Source organism: Nestor notabilis, unplaced genomic scaffold, assembly GCF_000696875.1.
Source record: "Nestor notabilis isolate BGI_N333 unplaced genomic scaffold, ASM69687v1 scaffold34835, whole genome shotgun sequence".
Lineage (NCBI taxonomy): Eukaryota > Metazoa > Chordata > Aves > Psittaciformes > Psittacidae > Nestor > Nestor notabilis.
The window spans coordinates 13100-22674 of record NW_009928503.1 but is presented as its reverse complement, the minus strand read 5'-3'; the positions used below and the strand labels follow the sequence as shown (position 1 = coordinate 22674).

At 36.9% G+C, this 9575-nt stretch overlaps 1 pseudogene; it reads left to right on the top strand.

Moving 5' to 3' along the window:
• Positions 1 to 337: 337 nt before the first annotated feature.
• Positions 338 to 519, top strand: LOC104405730 (annotated as a pseudogene).
• The last annotated feature ends 9056 nt before the right edge of the window (positions 520 to 9575 follow it).

Here is a 9575-nt window from a genome sequence, read left to right as displayed (position 1 = left end):
GGTCCGCATGACACAGGACGGTGAACCTCTTGGAGATCGCCCCAAGGCGCAGTTGGCTTCCACCTAGAAAGGGCTGTGCGAGAGCGGTGCAAATAGCTGTGAGGATTGTGCATCGGTGACTTCGCTGAGGTTTGTCCCCTGGAACAATAAAAAACCCACCTTAGTCGGATAGATAGGGAGCTCTAAGAGAAGTAAATCTTTCCAGTCTTTATGGAACAACACTAAATATTATTAGTAACTTTTGAGGTGTTTTATTAGCATTTGTAGTGAACTGCATGAAGCAAGGAAGGCACTTCGTAGCCTAGCAGGAAAGCAAAGCTTGTATGTGGAGAATAAGTCTTCTCACGTTTCTCTTTTCAGGCTGGCTGGAAGGAAAACCATGCAACGTTTATGAATGAACTGAAAAACCTTCAAGCTGAAGGACTTACGACTCTTGGCCAGTCCCTAAGGACAGCTTTTGATTTATTAAACTTAAATAGATTAGTTACTGGCATAGACAACTATGGGCAGGTAGGTTGACTATTAATAGGTGGCAAAATTGTAAAACACAGACTTCCCAGAGACAACAGCTAGTTGTCCTAAGTGGCATCTTCATGAAATACTCAGTATGGGGGTTTCTTCATAAGTAAGCAGAACTCAAGACAGCTAGAAGACATGCAGTTGCTGAGTATAGTTTGGTACCCGACTTCCTTCTTTGAAACATAAGTTACTCCTCAGTTTTTAAACTGTGACATAGCTTCTGAGTTGACCTTCTCAGTTAAACTACGTCTTTTCTTTGTATTAAGACTGTGTTTCAGAACCACAGCTGGCGAGCCTGGTGAGGTCGTGCTTTCTCTGTACAGTGCTGTACAATCAATTAGGTACAGTGTGGGAGATGAGCTGTTTCTCTAACAACATGGCATGTCCAAAAATACAGAATAGAGCACAATTTTTTCAAAACCCTTTCTTTCCAATGAGTTTACGACAACTTTTCTTTGCATATGTGTATTTTTATAAACCTACCTGTTGTATCAGTCTTGAGAAGCTGTGCTTTTCAAGTGTCTATATTGCAGCTCTCCCTTTATAAGCAGGACTTAATTTGGGGTGGGCCAGCATTCTCTTGCTAAAAGACAGAAACTGTAGGTTAAACATGTGCTTTAGGAAGTGTATCCAGTTCTTTCTGGCACTGGATCAAGCCCTGGATTTGTTTTGTATAAGGAACATTATTAGTATTGGGCAAAGTATATAATGTGTTTTTCACATGGGATGTAATAACTTGAATCTCCCTGCTTTGCTTGTTCTTATGTAATGCTCCCTCTACTATCTGAGGAGGTGTTACTGCTCGTGGTATTTAACATGGGAATGGGATTGTGAAAATAAGTCCCTTTCCTTCCTCTCCTGTTTCCAGACCAAGCAGAGTTTATGTGATAACACACCATGCTTGTTTGGGAAGGAAATTTCTGTGTCTCATGTTGCATTGTATGGCTTTGCCAGTAGGTGATCAAGTGAGCCTAAACATTTTTAAAATGCCAGTTTAGTGATGAAACTTTAGGAAAGAAAAAAAAGTGTTAGTTACACACATGGTTATTTTTTTTTGTCTATTACCATCTGCTGTCCTCTTTTACGTCTGTGTGCTAATCTTTCCCATTTTCTGATGTTTTTGTTTGGTTACATGAGCTATATGAAGCTTTTTTGAACACATACCACTGTAGGCACACATAAAATACTTGCTCTTTTCCGTTGCTACTGATAATTATAATATTGTAATTAAACCCATGTCAAATAATTTCCTCCAAGTGAACCAGCTGTGCTCAGCTACTCAATCAAGTGGGCAGTTGAGTTGTCATGACTGTTTTGACTCGATAGTAGTGTTCATTACTGCAAATAGCTGCTCTTTTGTCTGTGGAGCAATGACTTTTTCTTTGTCCGATCTTTCGGTTGCAAGTCTCAGTCTGGGCTTGAACCCACCCTTGCTTATTGCATTTTTTTTTTTTGCTCTATTCCACATGTGGAGCTGGCTGTTGAAGGGGTCTTCACATGTGCAGTCAGGTGCCTAAGTAGGATTTCTAACTCTTTTTAGCATCTGCAAAAATAGATGAATATATGGCAAGTGCCAGGTCATCTGCTGCTGAAGTCACAGGTTCCATTTTGGCTGTACTAATCAAAGTAGCGTTTTTTCATAAACCAGATCAAATTCTGGAGCACTTAAATGGTCCTTCAGTGCTGGCAAGATGAGGTCCAGAGCAGTTAACTTTCCTCAAGTTCACGTTGGCCTTTGAGCATTATGTCACATTATCTTGTCAACTTCCTGTTGTTCATGTCTGGTGCCTAAAATTTGCTCAATATAAATGGGTATTTAAATGAACATGCTATGAGAAACTTATGAATTTGGGATAATAAAAGTGACTGGAATGCTCAGTTGCATTTGAAATATTTTTCACTCAGAACATAAAGAGGTGTTAAAAAAAGTGATTCACTTTTTTTTTTTTTTTTTTTTTAAGGCAGCTACAAATACTAGGACCATAAAATAGTAGTTAGCTAAAATACAGCAGACACGTTTGAAGAGTGTCTGTCTTGGAGCGGGAGGAGAAAATAATTTTACGAATATACGACATCTTAGGTGTGGTATTATGTAAAGTACTAAATCCAAACTTTAATTAAGCTTTTCTCTGGGAAATTTCTCTGGCTTAACGTCTTTTGAATATCACTGCTTGTTTTTTTGTGTATTGACAAGCTTTAAAGATACTTGCTAATGACCACTTGTTTCCCATGTAGAAATTGTAAAACAGAATTTTATCATACATACCAATGACAAGACATGATCCAAACTTGATGGGATTGTCTGGTTATGTCATAGAACAGCATTGTGTCTTGTCCCCCTGCTGAGCATCAACTGTTTGCTTAAATGGCAGCATGACTTGCTGTACTTGATTTCTTTCAAAGCAGACCAGAGTTCTCCATCAGCTGACTTCCCGCATAGGAGTGATGGCTGAACCCTCGTTCTGAAAGTGAGGGAAATCTCCTGCTTCATCTTTTCTTGCAACATTAATGGTTGGATTTTTAGTATGAGTATCATACTGCTTTTTTAGTAAATAAGCACTGACTCAGTTGTTCATGAAGATTGAGTTACCAAGCGTACAGCTGTATTAGCTGATCACAGTATCACACATTCAGCTCTTAAAGACACACTGTCAAACACATTTAGATTGTCAAGAACCTGGAAGACTTTTTCATAACTTTTTCTGATATTAATGCTATAAAGCTGTTATGGCTTTATGAACCCTTTGTCTTACCTAGGGTCGTTAGATCCATGTTTTTGTGAACATTTTTTTGGCAACAAAAGATTTTGGAAAGTAGACATATTTTAAGGTGACTGTTCCTTTAATTTTTGCAGCACTTTCAGATAAATTATGTATTATATTGCTTGAGCCCAACAATAGTTACAGGCTTTTTCACCCATATTATGCTTTGTGCTGGTTATGGTAGCAGAAGAATGAACCTTCACATAGGGTGTGAGCTTTTAGCATTTGCTAAAAGTAGTGATCCTCTTCACATTCTGCATTTTTATAGAAAGCTTAGGAAAAAAGTATGGGATTTGGATGTCTTCAGGAAGAAAGCAATTTAAACACATTGCAGGGGCTCACTGTCATATCACAAAAAACCCATTGTACTTCATTACCCCAGTTTGCACTTGGCTGATTGACTTTTCCCCAGTTCAGCTTCTCCATTGTTTCAGTTAGTCTGAAATACCAAGCCTTTTACTAGCAGATTTTCTATCCTCTTGGAATATACTCTTAAATCTTGCAGCTATGGCTTGTTCAGCAGTACATGTGTAGTCACAATTTAACTGAATAGTTTTGAGTGAGGCGAATGTGCTACGGTGAATGGAAGGGCTAAATACTAATAATGTCTTTCTGTGGAAACACAAAACACATAGCTATTATTATAATATAGTAGAAATGTAAACAAATGGTTGAATTGGGCCATCTATGTACTTCAATTATTTGCAGTTTGTAGTGAAGTTTTTAAGACTGAGCTCTGAATCTGAGGTGGGTAAATATGTATCAATGGTGTTTTGATACTCACATGCACTACCAAAACTTGAATCTGATGTATGCTTGAAATTGCTAAAGCTCTTGATTCTCTGATGCCCCACGTATTTCACCTTACCTTTTGTTATTTTTGTAATGAAGGTCTCTTACTATTTTTTTTTCCATCAGTATTGTATACAATGAGGTTTGAGAGGATAAAATGTACTTATCTGAGCAGATTTCAAAGTGGTTGAGTTGATATATCAAGGTATTTTTCCAAAATTTTTCAGGCTGAAATTTCATTTTAATATTGCAGCTAGAAACAGCACTGTTCAATAACATAAGCTTTTTATGAGCTTTTTATCTCACTAGAGTATCTTGCACATACTTTTCAGCATCATAATTATTATTGATATGGTAAAACTGGCTTAGAGATGAGTTTGACTTTTAAACAAATGATGTAACAAAAGGACATGCTAACTTAGTTGTTTTGAAACAGAAAAACAGATTATAATGTTTCCATAATCCAAGTGGATTTGGAATAGGTGTTTGTCATTCACAGCAATGAATAAGGTTCTCTCTGGATCTACACTAATACAAGAAACACTGTTTTGATAACTTGCCAGGTTGTGTGCAGTCTTGTTGAATGCCTGTTTTTCTGCACTGCATTTCACATATGTACGAAAGCGTAACTAAGACATTTTGAGACAAACTAAAATCCAAATGGAATTCAACCAATTAAGAATATTTTGAGAGCTTAAAAATATGCTAAGGGCTGGAAAGACCGATTTCTGACCTGGAAACTGGAAGGTGTCCTGCATGTGATAACATCACCACAGGTTTGGTTTTTTTTTTCCCCCGAGGGTTTTATTCATACCATATGTGACCATCAAGCAGTGCCATCTTAATGTAATTGCTACTTTATAATTCTCTCTGAATATATGGTTAGACCCATTTGTAACTACCGTAGCAGTATTGCTGATGTGTTCACACAATAAAACTTACGGTTGGTCAGTAGACATCAGTATGCTTTCCCATGATGGCTTAAACACTGTAGTATTCCAAATATATGTAAATAGTATACCTAGGAGACCAAGTCTAATTGGACTTGTAGGCACACAGCAGCTTTGTTTTTAAGTAACACATTGCAGGCTGACTCCTTGCTTATGTGCGTATTTGTGTGTAAGATCTTCTGAGTTTAAAAAATAACCCCACAATCACACATATGAAATGTTGTTCCCTAACATTCCACGCATTATACTTTTGCAGTGATACATTCTGTTTTCTTTAAACTGTTGAGCAATTTTATTTTTCCATTGTTTTTTGAGGATTGTTACTGGATTTCCTTGCTTTCAAAAGTCAAAATCCTTTGAGCATGACTTTTGTCTTGGCATTCTGGGGTCATAAACACTGCGCTGGAATGGCCTGTGTTGAGTGTGCATCCAAATTTGGAACCAAAGTTTAGGTTAGTATTTCCTGCTTTGTCATGCTGGCAGAGTTGCACAGTGAGTTTGCTTCTCATGTGAGTAGAGGCAGGGGTTTTGCTCTTCTAGAGTAGCTCTCCTATTATCTTTCCTCTGTCCTTTAACAAAACCAAATGTGAGAATTTAAGACAGTAGAAAACATAGCAAGCTTAAGCATGGTAACGGTAGAAATACTTATAAGAGGATTTCATATAGTCTCCTGTTTTCTGTGGAATAGGAATGGTTTTCATGTAAACCTGTATGCCTGTTAAAAGATCTGTATGTGAGGTGCTGGTGAAAGTCAATCTTTCTCACCTCCTACATGATAAAGTTAAGCACATTGCTTCCAATTTATACTTTTTAGGCTGTAACCTTTAAATACGTCATCTTGTCCGCTCTTGAAATGTTTGGGATTTTAGTTAGTTTTGTTTTATAGTATCCTTTAATGAGAGCTGTGGCAGGCATTGTTGCAAGTGCTTTTTCATGTTGTGGGGTGGAACTGCAAGCCTTTCAGCCTTCCCAGAGCAACGAAGTTCATTGAAAGTCTCAGTCACATCAAACTTATGTGTTCTCAAAATCACTTGTCTACTTCTAATTCAGTATTTTTTTTAAAGAAGAATTAAAAAGTTAAGCTCACAAAAAGTGCTTTATTTTTCCAATGAAAATTATCAATTGGTTTTGCTAGCAGAAAGAAGTGAGATACGTTGTCATGTTCTGAATATCAAATCATCTTTGACTAGTTTGAGTCTCAAAGTGCTCAGTGTTTCAACAAAATTGATTTGGAAGGGGCAGTGCCATAACATGTTCCTTGTGGCTTTGATTTTTAGGGGTCAGGTGAGCACAGTCATGCTGCCAAAGCTTAAGCAAATGATACAGATGTCTGGCTGATACTCCTGAATTTGCTAAAAAGTTGTCAGAGAAAGTCTGAGGACAGTTAGGAGTGCCAAAATTTTATCTCTTGGCTTGACTTTCTGTATGGAACAGTTTAGTTGCCTCAGGTCATGATAGACTCCTTGGATGTATTAGCTTTCTGATTTGGGTGTTTAAAGATAGGTGTTCCATAGTTGAAGTATTCTCCTTTTTGAAATGTATTTGCACTTCAACACAGCCAGTTGTCAGGGAGGCAAAGCAAATACATATAGATAAAGAGCCAGGAGTTGGTTATCTTGTGAAGCACAAGTATTTTTTATTCCCCCCCCTCCCAGTGTGTCCATTGCTGTGGTTATTCTCTTTAGGCTAGTTATTACTTTTCTCACTGAATAGTTACATTCAGTCTTGGGTTTCTGTTGTAGACAGTCCATTTCTCTGAAGTTTGAAGAGAAGAACCTATTTGTGTATGTGCCTGAATTTTAATTCAACTGAAGTTCAGTTCAAACTATGATTGTGTTGCTTGAGAGTCTTGCTTGCTGTTGCTTTTTTCCTTTAACAACATAGTGAGTCTTTTAGTTCGTAGAATATCCCCATATCTGCATCTCCCACTTAAAGAACGTATTAATGTTTCCACTTTCTGTTGTGTTACTCAACATTGTATTGTCTGTCTCTTTTTTCAAGTTGTTTTCATCTCTTGTGTATGCAACAGGTTGGAATTTAATCTAATTTGTGAGTGCTAATATCTAACTAATACAGAACTCTTATCAAACATCCAGTTTACGTTGCATGGTTATGGTGCTGATTTCAATTGTCAAAAATGTAGGCCAGTCTCATTCAAAGAAAAACTGATAGTGCAGATAGGAGTTAATGGTTATATGTGTATTTAGGGTAACCCTTTCATATGTATTAAAAGATCCTTGATTTTTTTTTTTTTTAAAGTGGACTATCTTGTGAGGCATAAGAGATTTCTGGTGATCCTGTGATGCTTATACGATATTCAGATACAATTCTGAATATTGACAAAAAAGGGGATTTCAGGTTGTTTATTATTGCTTGTATATTATATTAAAAAGAAAAAAAAAATAATCACTATAGTTGGCCTCTAATGGACTGGAATTTCAAAAATATATTGTATAGGCAATTTCAGTCTTACATTAACAAGAAATCAAGTATCTTATCTAAGCACCTGTTGTTTTCATTCTAGAGATAGTGTCTCAGGCTCAGTTAATTGATTTGCCCTACCTTACATAAATCTACAATCCACTATAGATTTAAGCCTAAATTTTTCCAGTGGGGAAACCAGGTTAGTGCCTACAGCTGAATTAAAATAGACAGGTAAAGAAGTTGCTGGCTGCAAGTTACGATACCAGCCTTAGTCAGGAACCTTGAATGACTCAGACTGGGGCACTGAATAGGTTGTATTGGAGGAAATCTGGTCCTACTCTCATTATTCTAATATGGGGGGTATGTGTGGATCTTGCAGCACTGTAGTGGTAGATATCTAGAATAGCAGGTAAGTAAGTGATTATGTCTGGCATAGTTCCATGGCTCTAACATTGGAGGCCTTTTTAGCAGGAACTGCTGTGTAAATCGATGGAGATTCAGGGATATACACATTGAAGATAATGCTTAATGTCTTGTTGACTTTGCCAGGAAACTTTTACTTGAATAATCACATTTGGTGTCTGCTCAGTGCAGTCACTCCTGTTTCCCTTAATTTATAGTGGGTTTTTTTTCTGTCTGCATTTAACTGCTAACTGCTTGTGGAGAGCAGGGTGTTAATCTGATTTTGTCTAACAATAATATTTGAGGATAAATTACATGAATACACTGTGCATTTTGTCAACATCTCCTTGAGCCAAAAAGCTGCATTGAACAAATCCAGAATATTGATCATTGAAATCAGTTTAGGGCACTAACTTTTTTTTTTTTGTATACTCAGCATACAGAATAAGAGAAAAGTGGCCACTGTTTTCTTCCACCATTATGTCCTCCCAACTTTGAATCCCAGGATGCTGACTTGACTCTATGAGTCTATATGTAAGACAAATTCAGCCTAGCTGCCTGGTCTGATCCTGAACTTATGGCCTCTTGTGTTCATAGTTGCTTCAAGTTGTGAGTATGACTTCATGTAGTAAAGTAAGTCAGTGATCGATTCCTGTCCTTAATAAGCTAGACTATAAATAAACTGTGGTGGTTTGGTATTTGTTTTAAAACAGCCAAGTTGTTCCTGATGTAGTGGTAATAAACTCTGGAAGAGAATTGTAGGAAAGTCTTGGGAACCTATTCAGAATTGCCCTATGTTCATGAATCAGTAAGCTACTTTGTCAGCTTGTCAGTATTCTGGATTGATAACCCCTAAAAAGGTGGGGAGAATTTTGTATACATCTCACTCTTTGGCTTTCCCCCTTGTTGTTTGTTTGTTTGTTTTTTGTGTTCTCCCTACTTAGTGTGCTGGCAACTGTGACATCCATTACCCTTCTCTAGTATAGGGAGAACAGAGGCCTGGCTTAGCACTGTGAATTGCACTGACTGAGCCAGGACTAGCTATGTAAAAGTCATTGCTGTGAAGCAGGAAGGCTGCAGTAATTAGGGACTTGATCCAAGGTTTGACAAGGTCAGTTATTTTTGGAATAAAACATTCAGAAATATTTTTAGGAAATATGACCAAAATCTTCTTTAAACCCAGATTCTTTGGGGCTGACTTTAAAGTCTTGTTTGATATGGATGGATATTTTAGCTTTTTTTCTTCTTTTTTTTTAAAAAGCTTAAAAAAGCTTAAATATAACCTATTTTTAGGAGGTTGCATTTGCTATATTCAGTCAAGTAACTTTGGAAACCACCAGGATTTGTTGGTTGATTTATCCAATTTCAGATGATTGCAGTAGTGATTCATATAATAATTTGTAACTAACTGATAAGGTGCATCTTTTTTTAAGTGGCAGTTTCCATTAACTTAAAAATAAGGTGTAAGTTGTGATCGCAGTTGCTTTGCTGTTTGTATATTTTAAGGAAAAGTTAATTTTCTTCCCTTTTTGGGATTATCATGTATCTGTCACATCAGTGCTAACATGTTTCAAATGTTTTCTTCGCTTGCTGGAATTTGCTATATATGAAGTCCATTCCATGTATGTATTTTGTTTGTTGTTTTTTTCTTTATAAGAATGTTAGGGTTGTGAAAGATTCAAGGACTGAATTGTTTTTGAAACTTACCAAGGACCTCATCTAAATT